The following is a 12,405-nucleotide window of genomic DNA, read 5'->3' on the forward strand; positions in this document are numbered from 1 at the left end:
GTTTCCTATCAGAAGGACAATTTGCAAATTCTGCTAACAGAACTTCTCTGTGCTTTTGTTAGGGCAGATAGTGAAAAGTATTAGAAACCAAAGCAGAAAAGTGATAAGAATTTTTACAACACTTTGAACCCAAATGCAACTTAACTGTAATCAACATCATTTAATGAGGAAGCTGCTAATATCCATGTTTAGAGTGGGATACAGGAGAAAAAAGGCTGAACAGCTTTCTCTGGATTACAAGTACATGGAAGCGCTACGGAGAAACTAGACCACTACACTTCTCTCTGAGTAGAAGACCATGACATTATTTTAGGAATGGCATTAAAATACATGTGATATTGCCAAGAGTTGACAGAACAAGTATAAAAACATTTAATAACATTTTAAAAGGCAGTATGCATAGAGCAGAGGCAAAACACTTCACATACCTATATAGCATGCAAATACACAAGCAGCACATAAATGACTTTGCAAACTATAGGGAGGGAGGAGAAGATCCTCCCATGCTCAAATAAAAATACTGCCAAGCATAACAAGGTCAAACTTTCAAAAGTCATTATAGCAAAACCTCATTATAACACCTCTCAATTCTGTCTGTGTTTGCCACGTGCCTGTATAAATCTACCATGACCTTAATGATTTCAAGGGGATCACTCCTTTGGTGCTTGCATTACCCCACTACTAAGAAACAAGGTTAGATACCTTTGTGGTATCTGAAGACTGCATCACAGCCTCTGCTAAAACACCATGAAATGATTCATTAAAATATGAATATGAACAGCTACTTACTAACTTCAAATCTTTTTCCAGTGATTACTTTAACAAAGTTATCTTGGTCAGGTAACAGCAGCTGTAACTAAATTCCAAATGCTCCAAGTCCATTTTAAATGTTGATGTATAACTGTCATCTGGTTTTCAGGCTCAAGAACAGTGCTCTTAATCAGCTTTTACTGGCTGAAGTATAGTTGTGATCTAGTAAAATAACCATGTTAATCTTGAAAAAAACCATGAGGAATAATCCACATTAGCAAACACAGAAAAAAGATAGTGAAGTGACTTGTTCAGAATCTTCTACACAATCCACACCAGGGCAAAAATTTTTCAAGTTCAAAGTGTCTGCACACATCCATTTTATGTATTAAATTCATGCCACTAACATGTACACTGAAATCAGGGTTTATGTGCTCAGACTAAAGAAAATGTGAATCAGGAACCTTGCGTCAATTGGCACGTTAGAAAATTTGGGTCAAATACATAAGTTTTCTTAGCATAAACATCTTGTCCTTTGATACTGGGAAAGTTTGTTCTGCAGAATTCTGTCACAGGCAGTGAGTCATTCCCGTTTCTAATATTATCACCAGCAAATACTTCATTCTCAATTCTCACTAGAACATACACTTTTTTTTTTAAAACATTGTGATTGTATTTCTAAATACTACTAGTTCAATTGCCATAGCCACTGCAGTTTGAAGCATTTATGAGACTGAAGTTTCCCTGCCTTTACAGGCATTTAAATAAAAGATCCAAGCAGTTCTAAATCTGAATAGCATAATCAACTTGGTTCAAAATGCAAATCATAATGAAACTATTGTATGCATATTTATAGAAGGAATTATCCTTAAAACACACCAGAAATGTGTAGGACCTTTATAACTGATCTTCCAAATTTGGCTTCAGTTGATCTGCATGGCTCACTGCAATTAAATACAGTGAGTGTTAGAAAGGTTACTCTTCAGATACCCTCCTGGTTATACAGGGCTCCCTATCCCCTGCTGAACAGCAGTGGAGACGCCGACATCTGCTGGGCTCTTCTACACATGACTCGTAGCCTGTAAATCTGCGTGGCACTACAGGCCTTCCCAACTCACCTGCACACGGCTACACTCTCACTTCGAGGCCCTGTTGCTACCCAGCCCTTTACCGCTTGATATACTGTGAACAGTGACTGCTGGGAGCTAAAAGTACTTTTTTAATTACCCTAGCAGGTTCAGAGCAATTCTTTCCTCTTCCAAGATGAATGGAAATATTTCATAAAATGGCTAGCTTCATTATAATCTGCCCCCCAAAACACACCATTTAAATTTTCTGCTGAAATATAAGAACATGAATATGTAATATGCTCTGACCTTTAGGGGAAATACAAAATCATTTTATCCAACACAGAGGACGTGGTATCTACCAGGTAACTGCAGTTTTCTAGGGGTTAGCTTGTTCTTCCAACTCTCTCTTCATACAAATAAATGATATAAGCCCTTTGAACCTGCAGTTCTCAGGAGGCACATGACATCCAGAGTATCAGAAATGCCCTTAGTCGTTTTCATTAAAAGAGAAATCTAAGGATTTGCATTATGCTGCAAAACTAAAAAATGAAAAATGCTTGAAGACATCCAGCCATGTTTTATACCAGTTGAAATCCGTACATGTAGATGTTCACCTTGAAAACCATCAGCTCCCAGCATTTGGAAGAAGATACATACAATGTGGTGAGAACTAGGTCCAATTACATGTTCCACAGTTTACTTTTAGGTGGAATGTAAAAGAAAAAATTCTACTCACTGCAGGTAACAACTTGTCCAGCTTTGCTGATTATTGTAACCCCTATGACGATTTAAATCCTTCTAATGATTGAAGCTGCATGCCTCCCCTCCTTAGAAAGGCAGGGTTTAAGGGAGTGATCTCTAAGGTTTTCTTGAAGAACTTAACGTTATTAAGGAAATGCCAAAGTGACCCTATGTGGAGTTTGAGGCGGCTACTTTTCATCCAGCAACTGATGACTTCTGCATATTCTGACATCTTAGTAGTGGTAACAGCTGCATGAACAAAGAATGAAAGACGGCCTGCCCATGGGGGCAACACAGCCCAAGACATGTTGCTGCCTTCCGAGTGCATTGCTGCAAAAGGGATCAGGCTGTATTTCATGCCACTAGGATGAAATTTCTACTTTTCTTGCAAACGTATTTTTGTTTAAAGCACTCGCTCAACTCTGACAGCTGAGACGTATCACCAAGCATCCTCTGCTGTTTGGAAACTGTATTCACCTCTACTCCAGGGGAGAAAGATCTACAAGTTTGTCTCTAGTCAAATGACTTTCAGTGCCTACCATGCTGTACTGTTTTGTAGGCTGTTTTGTAGGCTGAAGATTTGGAGTGCAGCATTCTTCCACTTTTAAAGGATCTCATGTTGTCACTGCTTTCCCTTTGCTGAATAAACTTGTAGGCTTATGGAATAAAATAAATTACTTTAAAAAGTTCCTCCTGGTAGGAAAATGTCATAAATACAAAAAAGGTTTCTCTAGACTTGCTTAGTCCTTCAGCTGGGGTCTTGCTCACTAGTGACTAGCCTTTGCTGAACACTTCTTGCTGGTCTTCTCCACAGGCAAATACCTGTTGTCCTGGTTTTGGCCGGGATAAAGTGAATTGTCCTCCTAGTAGCTGGTACAGTGCTGTGTTTTGGATTTAGCATGTGAATAAATTGATAACACACTGATGTCTTAATTGCTGCTCAGTAGTGCTTACACTTGACAAGGACTTCTCAGCTTCTCATGCTCTGCCAGGTGCACAAGAAGGTGGGAGGGGGCACAGCCAAGACAGGTGACCGCTACCATATGACATGGTGCTCAGTATATAAGCTGAGAGGAGTTGGCCGGGGGCAGCGATCGTTGCTCAGGGACGAGCTGGGCATCAGTCTGCAGGTGATGAGCAACTGTATTGTGCTCACTTGCTTTGTACATTATTATTATTACTACTACTGCTACTACTACTGTTACTTTATTTCAATTATTAAACTGCTCTTATCTCAACCCATGAGTTTTCTCACTTTTCCAATTCCCTCCCCCATCCCGCTGGGGGGAGTGAGCAAGTGGCTGCATGGGGCTTAGTTGCCATCTGGGGTTAAACCACGACACCTGTACTTAATTTCTATCCTGCAGCACCTCCTGAACGCCACAATCTGAGGAACTCATCTCCTTCCTCTTACTGTTTCATTGGTTATAACCAATATTGTACCAATATAATTGGTTTTATAACATTGATTACAACACCACTTGCTCCTCATTGAGAATTTTCAATCTCTTGAAGGCAACAGGCAACCCAAACTTGTGAACAAGTAGCTCTAGGGATACAGATGGCTAGACATACACTACCAATGTAACTGTCCAAGAGGGATTGTTTAAAGGTTATTTTAACAGACTGGTACTTGTTTTGTTTTTGTTGTCTCCAGATGATTTTCTAAAGACACTATACCCAAACCTATAAATCCAAGGGCTTTTTTGAGCAAGATGTCACATTTTATTTCAGGTGGGTTTGTTTTTGATTAAATTAAAAATAAATAGCTTCTTTATGTTGTCTTAGAAACTATTCCAACTTCTTATGTTGTCTTAATTACATGTTGAAATAATCATGACTTCTCTTGATTTGAATAGGGTTAGCTAACTATTATTTGATGCCAGAACTGAGAAACATTTGTACAGATTAATGTTCTTTGTTTGAACTGTACAGACACTACAATTCATCAAATATTTGCATTTTGGTATCCTGTTTTTTTTATTTTTAATCATGAATGAACTTGAACTTGGAACTCTGCCTGTTAAAAATTCATGAACACAAGTTAGAAAAAATTTTAAAAATACAAATGGAAAGGAAAAAATCTGTTTTGGGACAGTATTAAAAAAGTTGATTGTTATAACACAATTTAACAGGTCAGATTTTTTTCTTCACTGACAAACCAACTAGAAGTCCAGTGACGTGCTAGAAGTTAAGCCAATTCACCTGGTTTTATAATACTGCCTAACTGGTTAACGAAACTCCATTTTCCAGTTTGACAAGTTAAATAGGCAAGATGAAATAATCGGGTATTACATCATATCTCAGGAGTAGGAGGTAGCGAGAGGACCTCGTCACTGGGAAGCACTGAATGTTCTGGTCCAGGGCAGGTCTTGTTAACTCTGCAACTGAGCATGAGCTCAGTGGTTGGGAATAAGAAATAACATGGTAAATGAAGGGCTGTGTCAGTGCACGGCAAACACAGAGGAGCAGTTTGAATTACAAAGGCATATCTGGCTTTGCTAAAGCACTTATTTAAATCAAACACTGAGCCAACTGACTACTAATATTGTAAAGAACATACATGCTAAATATCTTTGGTCAATCAACAATCAACTTTAGGCAAATCAATGTAAGATTTGCTTTATTCAGGTTTAGTTTTATAGCAAATCTCTTATCAGTTCCAATTCTAAAATATGGACTTTTTGTGCACCCAGTGTGGTTTTTTTAGTAGGATGTACCCTGCATAATTCAAAAGTAAACTGATCTGAATGATCTTTGTTGGATACATCACGATTTATGGCATCGCTCATTGTCTAGGCTTTGTAGAACAGCTTTTTTGACCTTTGAACATAAACCAGAAAAATTATCCAAACAAATTATTAAGCTAACATAGCTGCTGTTTTAAAACAGGCACTTTTGCCTGCAACCTGCAATAACCCCTTGAAGACAAGCAGATACAGAAACAGACCTCTAACAGTCCACTGGTTTTTGAAAAGTGAAACTGGCTCCTATTCTGTTTTAAGGGGAAGGTAACTCCTTAGGATCGGTTGTTACAGTTCACTCAAGATGAAGGCTGTTTGCACATTTTGGGTTCCTAATCCTGTAAATGAGAGGTGTGCTAATTCTTTGGAATCAATCAGTAACAGTCCAAAAATTGCAGTTAAGGTTTAAAGCACTCCACAATTAGTATGTAAGTGCTAAACCAATATATTGATTACAAATATACCTAGAAATACATGCTTTGATGACGGCCCAATACTTAGTTTTAAATGCAGTGCTAATACCACAGCTACTACCAAGCTAAATCAGTTAAATACTAATTCTAACTCACAGCAATTTTTGTTTAAATCAAATCTACAGAGAAGCAACACTAACCATTACTAAATTACTACATATTGCTAATTCTGAGCTACAGAATCTCTGGCATGAGCTGACATAGCCTCTAGGGCACCACAGTCTAGCACACATGTGTTTGGAAAGAACATGTAATGAGAGGCAAAAGGAAGAGAAAAGGCACACACACTGGAACGTAGAGCATGTTGGCAACATGTGGAGACAGTAGGGGTTTGACCCTGAATTATTTTTATAATACTGCAGAGATTTTTGTACAGGGCTACATACATGTTTAAGACCACAGATGAAAATGTGAGGAGCAGCAAAAATCACAGGCTATCCTGGCACCACTTCACTCTGCCCTGAATAAAGGGCAATGCACAGCCTTGAGCAAACACAGAGCAAACAAGGAACTGTAGCTGTGACTCAGTCCCAGCTTGGTCCTTGCTTTCCCCTTACTCTACTATGATGTAATCTGTACCAGCCCTTTTCCTGGTACGCATTACTTCTCTCTCCACCCCCATTCAGTTGTACTGACAGTGAATTAGGAGACAGAGCCGATGCACCACATGAAGAGGAGTAGCAGAGCAGCATCAGCTCTCTCCCCTACAGACTTGGGATCTGCAGCATACACAAATGCAAGTAACGGGACAAATTGGTGCCTCAATACTCTTTTGTGGAGGCTGATAAGCACCTATGTTTCAAACCTGAGGAGCAAGTTAGAGCAAATAAGAGAGAAATACTCCAAAAGATGATTGCTTCTTCAAGTTTGGTTTTTGGTTTTTGTTTTTTTTTTTTTTTCCTGTTTTTTACCTCACTTCTCTGACCACTTCCTTCTATTTAGACCTTTGTAGCTCAACTCATTATATTGTCAAATTTTACTGCCCTTTTACAGTGAGTAACAATCCCCTCTGGAATCACATACAATTTACTATGCAAAACGCTATTTAGTGCAAGTCAAGTCAATTGAATACGTCCCAAATTTTCAGTCCTGGTTGTGATCCTGGACAACAATGGTGGAAAATATTTTGCTCAGAGAGCTGTTTATCCCTGTGCTTTTTTAATAGCTTTTCCCAGAACTGTAAATCATATTCTACAGCTTTTTGTGGCTCCAGGAGTAAGATACTAATTTGCTAAGCCCCATTATCTATGCACAAATGTGCGATCTCCATGTCAGAGTTCTCATTTTAAAACTTCACAGCTGAAGCATCTGAAAGATGACAGAAGTAAAACTATAACATGCAATTGCAACAGTGTCAAAGAGTTTTTCTAAACTGCATCCCACTCTGGTTAAAAGAATGTGAATTCTGTGTAAACTAATCTCCATGACTGAAGCTAGTTTTGATCATACCACCTCTCAAATAAATAACACTTTTGATCAAATAAATGGGAAAAGTGGTTATGCATTGTGGCAACCAAACAGAAGTAATTTCAATGTAATTATCAGGGAGGGAGGAAGGAGAAACAATCACTGAAACCTTATGCTTATTACAACTCACTGAAGTACACTCTTCTTCCCTTGACAAGGAGGTTGTCAAAACAGATAATTATGGAAATGCTAGAAATAGTCTGAAAGAAGACAGGAGCTGTCACAAAAAGTTTCTTTTTTTAACATTTTACCTTCTATCTAACGGTGCAGTTCAGAAGCCACTGAGTTTTATTACTGTGTAACAAGCACATAATGCGTGAGAAAAGCAGTCATTTACTGTGGTTTTCTATTTCAAACTATTTTCAGGCTCTTGACACTAATTAAAGGAACATGCAATTCTACTTTACTTCACATGAAATATTAACATAAATACATATGCATACAAAGCAACAGTGAGGTTTCAATTTAAGCTGAGAATACTTGTAGCTATGCAGCCCTCTGTGCACTACAGAGGAAGCACCATCTAGCTTAGCAGTGAAGTGACTTCTAGTAGGAAGATCTGTGTTCACAGAGTAGCATGACTACAGGTACACGCCTGGCAATTGCAGGATAGCATGTTGACAGGTTCAGAGAGAAACCACAGTTCTCTCCATACCAGTTTCTCTGGGCATTGCCATGAGAACCTTCTCTGGTTTGCCTCATGCATTTTCTGGCACCCCAAGATAGTCTGTAACTTTATTTCTATCTCCATTCTGCAGACAAGGCCATTAACCATGCCAAGTTACTGAGGTATTCTTGAACCTCAGGGCACTGTCAGAAGTAGTGTGTAACTACAAGGTCTGTTATAGGAAAAAATGAGGGTTAGATTTCTAAATACTTTCAGGTACCTCATGTTACAGACAGCAGGTTCTTTAAAAGCCCCTACAAATCTGATGCCCTCTGAAATCGGAAATACTAAAGAAATTAAACAGAAGTTAGGCACAGAAAGGCTTAAAAACTCATTGTACGCCTGATATTTTTAAGGTTTGCTATATCCTTAAAATATGCCTCATAGTTCTTTCCAGGTTTAGAAGCTGAAGACTCAATGTGTCTTAGATACAAGATACCTACACCAATTTTGATACAACTCCCACTATCTGTGTGTGGGAAAAGCTGTCTGTGTGTTACATATGCACTGATTGTATAAAGACGAGAGACAGAGAGGTAGATACTCTATTAGGAGAGGCACCATAAGTAAAGCTTACAAGTGTCTTATGCATTCAGCCACTATCTCATTTAGGAGCTGCACCAACAGAAAATGACAATTTCATTCATTAGTATTTTTAATATATTTACATAATGCTATCTCCAATTTTAAATTAAGCTTTTTTTTTTTTTCAACGGGAATGTGATCCAGAATGAAAACAGGAGATGTAGAATGCAACAAAGCTTGTGAATGCCATGTAAATTTGCCTATCAACAAAGTGCTAAGAAGTCTCTTATCAACAAAACTGCCTGAAATCCATGAAAGTGCATAAAAAGAGACATACCCACACTGCTCCTATAGGTGTTACATTGTGTAACATCTTTTAAATATGGGGAGTTCCACTTTGGTGATGGAATAGCAACGTAAGGCCCAAAAAAAGGAGTCCTGAAGAGAAGGACTTTCCCCCTGGCTCTCAAGAGCATTTTTTCTTTCCTGCAACCAAGAGGTGAAAAATCCAAAATATAAAGATGCCATGTTTTAAATCAGGAGTGAAATATGTAGCCAGAAGGAAAAGTGGGAAGCAGGAGTGTGTGCGGGACAGCACACTTACGTAGCTCATCAACCTGGTTGACGAGCCATACTGAAAGTGGACTATGGCTCAAATAATGGAAGTGATTAGTCTCTTAAAGATATAATTTGTATGGATGAAACATCACTCCTATAAAACAACTGCTATATCCCAAGACAACTTTTGTTAATAAATTCTGACAACATTAATGCTTAGCAGGTAAACTAATTTGCATATAAAGTGATAAATTATTAAATCTGCTTCCACAAAATAGCACCTGATTAAAAATATTTTAATATTTGTAGCCTTTAATTAATTTAGAACTGTAAGCCCTCTAGACAAGAACATATTTCCTATTTGCCAAAAACACACTACATACACCTAGTTTCCTATATACGTAATGAAGAAATGTAATAGACTACTTAATTATTCATCACTTGTTAAATTGTTTAAAATATAATTTACAGCTGCACAGGAATAAAGGTAATGAGAAGTTTTCCTCAGCCAACCATATATGACCATACACAATATATATAAAGGCACAGATGACAGAATGCTATTGTAATGCAAAAATGTACATATACAAGCTCAGATTCTCACCTGTTATAAAGCAGTATGTGTATATGTATGTGTATGCACACAAAAACGCTTCCACTAGGTGCAGACATGATCTGAAATTTTCTATCAAGATGGAGTCCCTGATTACCGTAGGAACAGAATATGTTTAAGCACAAGATAAGGAACAACTTGATCTGCATTCATTTGCAAAGTTATCACCCTCATCATAACTGAGTTGAGAATGAGGCTTGGCATATTTCAAGCTGTAACAAAATCAAAAGGCAACCAACTGTTTCCAGTATCCCAGAAGCTAGCTTTTAAAACTCAAGGCTTCCAGCCACTAACATGCCTTACGTTACTGGTCAGACTAGAAATAACCATGGCAATGAGCAGCATTCTTGGGTTATGACTAGCCCAGTACACAGAATTCTAAGTGACTTCCTCCAAAAATGGGGGGAAGGCAGTGGGGACAGAGAGAGGAAAGAAATTATAAAGTATGTGAAACACTTAACACTGAACAGGTTGTCTTGTGAAGTCACTGGAGTATTCTTCCATAAAAAAAAATAGAATCTAAAGAAAAAGAGATGTAAAGCGATTTCTTCTGTGAGGAAATGAAAGCCTTATAATGGAAACAAAAAAATACCAGTTTGTGGAAGAAAGAATGGCCTGAACCCAAAACATTATCAACATCGTCAACAGACTTAGCTGGTGTCATGACCCAGCTACCTTGACCAGTGTAAGGAAGGGCAACTCACATTCATCCTCACTGAAGTGACTGACACATCATCATGATTATGAATGACGTTTTGTTGGCCTACAGTATTCATCAAAACATTGGTTCCCAAAATGTGGTCATGAGGGCTCTCAGTAAGGACAGTGAGATCCAGTTGATTTGTGAAGCCACACCTCTGTAATATTTTCAGTTAAAGTTTGATCATAGAGCTCATCGTGAGATCTGATAGCCTGAGCAGTTTGGCAACCTCTATCATCTATAGCTGAGAGCTGAATGAAAGACAAGTCTGACAAATATAGAAAACCCAAATATAAAATACTAAAGGGGGACGGTAGGCAAACAGAGCAGAGAAGGGGAAGAGAAATGTTAATAAAGTTTAACATATGTCATTTGATATTAGAAAGAAAAAAATATTATGATGGGCAAAGGACAGGAAAAAAAGGAAAACCATTAAAAAAAAATGGTATTACAGACCACAAAGTTAGGAACATAGGCACAGCTCCAGAAACTTATGCTTTAGGAATTGTAATGCTTTTTTGTGGTGTTACAATACGATGTTGACAGTAAAGTGTCATTAAGCAAAAATGCAAAATTTGTGAGCTTTGCATCCTTTTTCAGAAGTAGTCTTGTCTCCTGAGAAATATGTGAAAGAACAAGGAGATTTGTCATACAGGGTTTCAGTATGAAATATTGTCACAAATATTCCCTCGTTCCATAGCTGTCAAACAGCAATTTACCATATCAGCATTACCATCAAAAAGGGAACATAATACAGAACAGCAGCCAGTAAAGTTTATGTAGCTAAAACACTAATGCCAATCAGTCCTACAAATAGGGACCAAACGGTATTCTATATGTGCTTCACTAGTATAATTATATTCATAATGATATTGTGGTATAAGGGTTTGTGGTATAACAGTTTCAAATCAGGAGAAAAGTAGCTCATATGTATCACCCTACACTAATAAAGGAAAAAAAATTAAGCTGCACTATCACATATTTAAAATGTGACTGCAGTATTATTTTCAAAATATTAGTAAGAATTTTCCTAACATACATATATTTGAACTACCTTTTCTAATTCCGGAAAAAAACAAGTTAGAGATTACTTGAAAGAAAAGATAGCTACTTTTCAAATTCCTGGTATATCACTTCTACTCCGACAAGGTCAATGTACAGCCTTGCAGGCAGAGCACTAGCTGCTAAGTTATTTTTCAGACCTATTACCTCATGAAACTGAAGATATAAGCAGTCCTGTAACTCTGAATGCACTATTATTCCCAATAGTATTTCATTGTCCATAAATTGCTTTTTCTGGAAGGTAAAATATTTAGAACAGTATTGATCCACAGTTCTCTCACCTGTGGAGACTCCTTGCTCCCTATTTTGAAACAGAACCAACACCTCCAACAGCAGGACAAGCTTTATTGCACCAGTTCAAAACCCAAGGCTGCCCAGATTCGCTGCAGGAGGTTTATCTTAGAAAAATTATCATGGCAGTCTGGTTTATGCAAATAATAGGACAAAAGGTGTGCAACACCCCCCACCTTCAAGTATCCTGAGCTGGTAATTTCAACAATAAAAGCTGTATGTATATGGTTAGCATAAGCCAGAGCTACTTTAAAAATCTGGCCAAGCTTAGGCAGAACAACTGCTGCAGTACCGCTTCTGCACAAGTGCACAACTTCTGCACACTAGAATGAGGCAGGAGAGGGGAAAAAAATATTTAAAAATCACACTTAATACTTCCCTGAATGTTAATGCAAATAAAAGTTAATCTGCTTCAGGTCCTAAAAAGATTTGAGGATAAATGTAACTTAAGCTTCTTCCATTCACGGGTGCATTATAGCCCTTATTACCTCTACAACCTCAGTGGCAAGTGTGAAACGGAGGCAGAGAGAATTAGCTGAAAAGCTGTAAGTTGTGTGGGAGGTCATTTGAATGAGTTACGGCTGTAAACATCAACTGACAAGCTTCCCCAGGTCATCTTAACACACAGGTGGGCAGGACAACTTTTCACAAATGAGTATATTCCAGAAGATCTCAGTGACCAAATCTTTGCCTAGAGCATGCCAGCATAACTTCACTGAATTTGACACAGTTATTTCTACTGAT

General features: G+C 38.0%; 1 protein-coding gene across 1 annotated transcript in view; it reads right to left on the reverse strand.

Moving 5' to 3' along the window:
• NDUFAF2 (NADH:ubiquinone oxidoreductase complex assembly factor 2) overlaps nucleotides 1-12,405 on the reverse strand; it is a 72,981-nt gene that overhangs the window by 1,626 nt on the left and 58,950 nt on the right. The window lies entirely within an intron of this gene.

This window comes from Phalacrocorax aristotelis, chromosome Z (genome assembly GCF_949628215.1).
Source record: "Phalacrocorax aristotelis chromosome Z, bGulAri2.1, whole genome shotgun sequence".
NCBI classification, from domain to species: domain Eukaryota; kingdom Metazoa; phylum Chordata; class Aves; order Suliformes; family Phalacrocoracidae; genus Phalacrocorax; species Phalacrocorax aristotelis.